At 42.1% G+C, this 7,206-nt stretch overlaps 1 long non-coding RNA gene across 3 annotated transcripts; it reads left to right on the top strand.

Annotated features, from left to right (window-relative positions):
* Nucleotides 1–337: 337 nt before the first annotated feature.
* On the top strand, nucleotides 338–5,753 carry LOC113459172 (uncharacterized). Of its 3 annotated transcripts, none has more exons than XR_003380114.2 (4): nucleotides 338–521; nucleotides 2,196–2,329; nucleotides 3,395–3,484; nucleotides 4,914–5,752. It is a non-coding gene; the product is annotated as an uncharacterized LOC113459172 (long non-coding RNA). The 3 variants fall into 3 exon arrangements; XR_003380113.2 differs by having other exon boundaries at nucleotides 338–492; nucleotides 4,914–5,751; XR_012578126.1 differs by lacking the exon at nucleotides 338–521 and adding an exon at nucleotides 885–1,127 and having other exon boundaries at nucleotides 4,914–5,753.
* Nucleotides 5,754–7,206: the final 1,453 nt, after the last annotated feature.

The following is a 7,206-nucleotide window of genomic DNA, read 5'->3' on the forward strand; positions in this document are numbered from 1 at the left end:
CCAAGGAATCTAGCACTTAAAATGCTGATTATACACATAATTAGACATATGCACAATATTATATGTATATGAAAGCTTATGATTCTTTTTCACATGATGGAAACTAACATGGAGGTCAGAGTCTGTTTGGATTAGCAGCAGCATGAATTACCCAAAGCTCCTTAAGGGACATCATAAACAACTAAAAAGTAAGTCTAAAGAGACGCCGTTTTTCTTGTCTCTGTCACCTCAGAGATGAAAATCTGGTCAAATACCAATAATTTACTAAAGTTAGTAAATACAGTCTTACTGTTAGTAATAAAGGTCTGCACAGAGTGGCTCATAAAGGAAAGGCAGCCGCAGCTGGTGCCAGGCTCGGCGCAGCGCGGGGCCGCCCGGAGGCTGGGGCTGGCTTTGGCTTTGAGCGGCAGCAGCACATGTGACCGAAGCACGACTCGTGTCCCACAGGGACGTGGCAGCACCCGACACCTCTACAGCCCGGACTAGCGGCAGGTCTCTCGAGAGGGGGGAGCTGGTGGGAGGTCGGTGGAAGCAGAGCCGTGCTTTCTTTTGTCCGGGGGGCTCCGTTTGCACTCCTCGCCCCCAGCCAGCAGCTAGGAGACGGCTGGGGGCGGGAAAGGACAGGCACGGGGCTTCGGCCCGCCCATCTCCTTCTCCCCGGCTAAGGCACGCACAAACCACTTTTTTTTCCTATGGGCGAGGCGTTTTGGGAGAAGGACCAGCACAAGTCGGGGGCGCTGGCTCCTTTGTGCTCCGATACCAGCAATCCCTGTTCCGTAGTCGCCCCATCCCCCGTCTCTCGCTCTGTTCTGCCCCCCCGCATTTCCTGCCCCGACCCCGGGCAGCCCCCCCGCCCGGTCCCCGCGGGCCAGGCGGGCGGGGGAAGCGCTTCCCGCGGGCGATGACTCCGAGTTACTTTTCACCTACTTGGCGGCGCTGGCGGCGGGGTTACTGCCGGTCAGGCTGCCCGAGTCCGAGGCACTCCCGCAGCCTGCTCCTCCGGCCACACACCCCGAGCCCATCTGCTGCCCCAGCGCCCCCAGGCCCGCAGCCTTTCCCCCGGGAAGCCACGCGGGTGGCAGTGTCCCTTCAGTAGGAGCGCGGACTCCCCCGTGCAGCAGAAGCCGGTGCGTGTTACATTCGTCAGCTCGGCTCCCGCGATCACCACCTATTTTGCAGCCGAGAGGTTATGTGTTCGCACGACTCGCAGTGTGGATACTCTGGAGCTTGCTCATCCCAAAAGCTGGCAAGGGGAGCGAGTGTTTTCGCTGCTCGCCGAGGGTGGCTGAGAGCCGGGTTACTGCCGGTCACTGCCGCAGGGCGTGCGCCGCCTGCGCTGCTCGCTTTCCACTCCTGCAGAGCGCCTCCGATCTTGCAAACCATACTTCTGCATTTCCTTTAAACGCTGCAAGCAAAATCGTAACCAAGCCCGTCCTTGTGGGCACCACAATTACCTTGCAAAGTAATTTTCAGTAGTCCCAGTGGTAACGCTGCCTGAATGTGTCTTCTGTTGGGCACAAAGCTTGCAGCAATACGGGATGGATTTTAGCATGAAAGGATTACTTCTACTGAGAATTTTGATATTGGATCAACCAAAAGTGTTCAAAAGAGACTTACAAAACCTCCAGACCGACACCAAACCATTCTTTTCTGAGCTTACAGTATAAGATGGAGAAAACAGTAAAAAGAATACTTTTCTGAGGTCTTTTCTTGGTGCAAACAATATTTGCTTGCTCGGTAAGAGCTGGATATCTCTATAGTGTTAAAACCACAGTGATGAGGCATGCACAAAAATTTTTAAAAGAGCTAAAATAGGTACACTGTAATGTGTTTACTGAGACCAGACATGAATCCTGCAGCGGGGCTGAATTCTGTGCTTGAGGAGGTTTAAATATATGCTTCCTCTAGGTAAAACTTACCTAGTCTCAATTTGACTTTTTGTATTATTTCCATGAATTTACCCTGTAGTCATTAGCCAGGAAAATCAGGTGACGAGTTTTGTTCTTTTGTATTGTACATAGTTACAACACACCATCTATATATTTCAATGCTATAAAGAATGGTAAAGATGATCCTAAGTGGCCTGTGGATTGAAGATACAAATTATCCACGGGGAGTTCTAGCTCAATTTCAGGAGTGGTTGTAGATATTTCTGACACTGTAATTACTTTTTTTCTTTTTAATTGTCTCAACAGAAGGATAAGGTCTCAAAGCACAACTCAACAATCCTCCTTTGGTCTAGAAGAGATGAAATTGAAGGAAATTTAATGCAAACATTTTTAACATAATTCACAGTCATGGTTTTTGTGTACCACTCCATAAAGGAAATGTAAGTACAGTCTGTCATTAAACACTTACAAAATAAATGAAGACACATTTTTATTCTTTCATAAGGTAGAGATGCTCCTATTTAGCTATTTAAGCTTAAGTGGCATACACTTTCAGAAACCATGATATTCGGACAGCAATGTAAAATGAAGCATTAAAAAGGAAGAATGTCTCCTCAGTCTTAGAAGCAGCTTTGTGATTTGCTATAAATGCTTATGAAGCTTTCCCTGACTCTTGTGGTTTTTTGTTTTTTTTTTTCTTGGTGTGTTTTTGTATTTTTCACTGGAATCCCACCCTTTGTCCCCTTACAGACTTTCTTCTCTCCACTTCTAAAGCACCGAATGGTTTCTCTCTGCCTTTCTCTTTTTCTCAGTACTCTGTTGTTATCAGGATGATGTTTATTGGTCATCCCTATGCTGCAAAAAGGCACAAATACAATGAGGAGAAATATTTTGATTTGCCATAGGAAATGAAGGGAGGTGGTAGGAATGTAACCATTATATTAGCTTTACAGTCTTTGATATTTTTTTTCCCCTCCCCCTTCCCTTGCCTTGCCCACAGCTGTTTATGTAGATTTCCCACCTGCATTTGTTTTCTTTCACTTCAGGGATATTTAAGGGAAACTGAACAATTGTTGTTTACTAAGTACTGAACCGTCTGGGGGCCATTAAACATAAAAGTGAATCTTCTGACTTCCTCATGAATAAAAAGTTTACCAAAGCTGTAATTTTTGTGTCTTTAGCGGGATAATGAGAATATCTGCTTTACAATTATTAATATTATTTTATTGTCTCCTGAATTTTGTAGTAGCTGTGGACTTGCATGCATACCAGTGAAGAAACAGTTTTCATACTTTAAAAGAAGTGTCAGCATGCTTGGGAGGACAGAATTACAAGCTAAAATTGCTGTAGATAAAACAATCTTATGAAGAGGAGTATACCAGAGATAGTATTTCAATCTCTTTCAAAATACCCTGCCTGTCATGTATTTTCTTCTGGGTCTGTGCTTATGAGTGTTTGTAATTTTGTGCTACCTTTTCATTTGCCCTTACTTCTTGTCCCTCCAGGTCTTTGTCCCTCCTTGTGTCACTTCAATGGTGACTCAGACTTGTAGCTAGAAATCCCAGACTTCAGCAGTGGAAGATGTTGTGCTTCAGGCAAGTGCATCTCCTAATCTGTCTCACAGTATTGTGCTGAAAATCGGGTAGAGCATTTTCAAACATCATTCCTCTCCTACTGTATTTTGAGATGGTTTTACATTTCGAATTTGGACAGCTTAAAATGTAAGAGGGCTGTTCTTGAGAAGGATATCTTATACTGGGTGGTAGAAAGCTCGTGCCCCTATGATGTTTCTGACAAGACTGGACATGTCTCAACAGCCTGGAAACTAAGCCAGTTGAGCTGGAATTTTATTGTAAACGGCATTGTCTTTAAAAATAGCACAGATTTCCAATTCAGTTTCCTTGCAAGCGTAATTGGAGCCCTGTTTAATGGAATATTCATTATCTGACTTACAAAGGCAAGAACTCCAATTATACCTCATGTAGATGTCCTGTGCAGTAAACACAGCAGTTAGGATCTTTAAGTGTTCATTTTCAGCTTCCCTTTGAGAATTAGGAGTTAAGCATTAGGAACTAGAATGACACATTCTTATCTCAAGGTTGGGATTTTTTGGTCAGATTTTTTTCCTCATTAGCAGGAATATTCCCATTAGCCTCTCCAGGCTGAAATTAAGACTTCAGTCATGTAAGTGGGATCTTATAAATAGATTTCTAAAATGATTTAGTGAAATATATGAGGCTGGGTATGGAGCTAAAGTGATTTAATTTTTTATAAAAGTTCACAGTCTGCAAACATAGATGTGTTTGCTTCAGGTTTGTGAAAAATTCTTATATGCTGCAATAACTGTCTTTATATTTGGTGCTTACACAGAAGATGACTACTAACTGGAAGTCTTATGCATTACTAGGGTACAAACATTAAAATGTGTTGTGGCAATTATCACATGTAATAAATGAAATTATAATAATAAATGCTTTTGCATTGGTATGGAGGTAAATAATAAAACAAAATGGCATGAAGAATGTGAAGTCAAAAAGAACATAAGTAGAAGTCAATTGTTGTAACATAAGTTTCCTCTCTCAGAAAAATGGAGTTGTCTTGTTTCTTTGTTTTCAAATGGATGTCCAACATGTGATTAAACTAAATGGTGAACATTTCTCTATACATGCAAGTAATCTGGGTACTTTTCTCAACTGAGCTCCATTTAAATGCTTGGACTGTCCTGCAGTGTGCACACATATGCTACAGATTGAGAGCCTGCAAGCACCCAGGTGTGCACTTGCATTTGATTTCAAGAGAAGAGCATTCAAAGAATGTCTTTTGGTCATGCCCAGCTACAGTTTGGAGTTTGTTGGCACAATCATTGGCCCTGTCTGAAATAACAGGGAACTGCAGAAGCTTGGCTATGGATGTGTCTTACCTCTTAAATAATTCTTCTATTAATACTATGCAGCTTTTCTTTTTTCATACACTGATGAGCACAAAGAACAAGCTAATTTCTCTGGCATTAATTGTTCCTTACAGCTTACAGATCTACACTGTCTAAACAGCCTTGTCATCTGAACAAAAGCCCTCCTATTGGAGAAGTAACACTTTCTGACTTCAAGAACTGTGCTGAACTCAGTAATCTCTTCCTGCTCTGTGGCTGAGGAATTGAGAGGTTTAATGCGGAAAGAAAATAAAACAAAACAAACCTCTCCAGCATTGCAATTTAAAAACACATGGCTTACTTCAGTAGCAAAATGAATGTGGAGACCAGCCCTGTACCTAGGGAAGCAAACACATTCATTTTTATTACAGTAAGAGAAGTATTATTGCTTTACATCATATGTTCATTATTTAACTTTCCCTTTGGAGCCTGTAGCATGCTCTGGGCACCATGTAAATAACAATTCTTTCTGTGTAAGAAATTCTGTTCTCTCATTTTTTTGTATGGCTACCAGTTAGCAGTAACTGAAAGCTGCTGCCTGGGTTTGAGACCTAGCTAGCTGAGAATTCTGGGTAGTAAACAGACAATAAATACATCTATCTAGGAGTTGGAAATCTGTGGGTAATTTTCTTTCTTCTGATTGCCATTAAAAATACAAATTGGACATTTTAGTGTTGACCTGAATAAAATTCTGAATCATGTGGCTGAACCTCTGCTCTTTTAATTTATCCCTACTTCCTACAATGCAATACAGACTTTATCAAGCAGTCTCAAGCCTTCTCTTTGTTCCCCTAATTTCATCTGAAATAATTCACATCATTTTGGTATGAAATCATCACAGCTCATCACACTTTACCAGGAATTGTATTACTTCAGCTATTCCTAAAGGAAATATTGCATCTATGAAATTAAGGTGGCCATGTCACAGAAACACTATGTAGGTTTAATGTATGCTTTCTTTTTTCTATTCAGTTGCCATTCAGGGAGTAAACACATTATTCCTGCTTTTACATTATCTCATTATATGAATCTTAAATGTGGTGCTTGATGTAGTTCAGATGCAGGACATGGGTCTTGGCTAGAATTGTCCTATGTGCTGATGTCAGTGCCATTAAAAGACAGGTGAAGTATATACATTTTTACAGACCTAATATTATTACCAAATATATGAATGCAAATAGATGCAAGAAGTCTGGGTTTTGCTGCTGAGTTGCATACTGTGATCCTAGTTAATAAACAATGTAGAGGTTCTCTATTCATAAGTGATTTTTGATATTCTTCACTTGCTACCAAAGTAGTTCTCTGAATTGGCCTTTAACATGCTAAGAAGAGTTACTTACGGTAAAGTGCACAATCAGCCTTTACAGCTGTGTCCCCCTTGGGGTCACCTGGAACTTTGTGGAATGTAAGGGAAAATCCTCTTCCTGAAAAGAAGAGAATAGAAGGGTTTTGCAGAGATGTGCCTATTACTTGCTTCGCCTGAACATGTCTGAAGGAAGAAACTGGTAAGACTTCCTTCTGAGGTGAAGAGGAGGGGCAGACACTGATCTTGTGTCTCTGGTGCCCAGCGACAGGACCTGGGAGAATGGCCTGAAGCTGAATCAGGGGAGGTTTAAACTGGATATTGGGAAATGGTTCTTCACCCCACGGGTGGTTGGGCACTAGAACAGGCTCTCCACGGAAGTGATCACAGCACCAAGCCTGACAGAGTTCCAGCAATGTTAGGACAATGCTCTCAGGCACAGGGTGTGACTCTTGGGGATGGCCTGTGCAGGGCCAGAAATTGCAATGATCCTTGAGGGTCTCTTCCAACTCTACTTATTCTGTTATTCTGTGAAGCTTTTTTCTCTAATTCCTGCATATAGTAAAGGATATTGACTTCTGGCTGGGAATTTTAGTAATATTGATTAAAAAGGTTGTCTGTCAGGATGAGTCTTCGCTGACAGAGGGCAATGTTTTTGTTTCAGTATTAGCCATACGCTTTGTAAAGTTCTGTCTAGTTCTAGGTCATAAGGCCATGTTGAATTAAGTGATGCCCAAACCTTTGGTGAAAGTAATGTTTTGCATTTACCAGCATAACATTTTTTGTTCCGTACATACACCAAACAGAAAAAATTAATTTGCTTTGCTTTGTGTCTTCACCCATTCTAGAAAGCATTCCACAGGCTTCTGCTCAGTCACTGTGAGAATAACAACAAAAAAAGCTGTTAAAAATAATCAAAAAGCCCCACCCAAGATCAGCAGCATTTTCAGCTTTGTCTGCTGCAGTGGAGCCTTTGTTGCCCTCTGAGTTCTGTAGTGCATCAGTACATAAATTCTGTGAGAGGGAAGAAAGACCTACAGTTCCATACTCCACCTGCACCACCTCTGCCTTCAAAAACAGCCTTG

The sequence above is a fragment of the Zonotrichia albicollis genome, chromosome Z (assembly GCF_047830755.1).
Source record: "Zonotrichia albicollis isolate bZonAlb1 chromosome Z, bZonAlb1.hap1, whole genome shotgun sequence".
Classification (NCBI taxonomy): domain Eukaryota; kingdom Metazoa; phylum Chordata; class Aves; order Passeriformes; family Passerellidae; genus Zonotrichia; species Zonotrichia albicollis.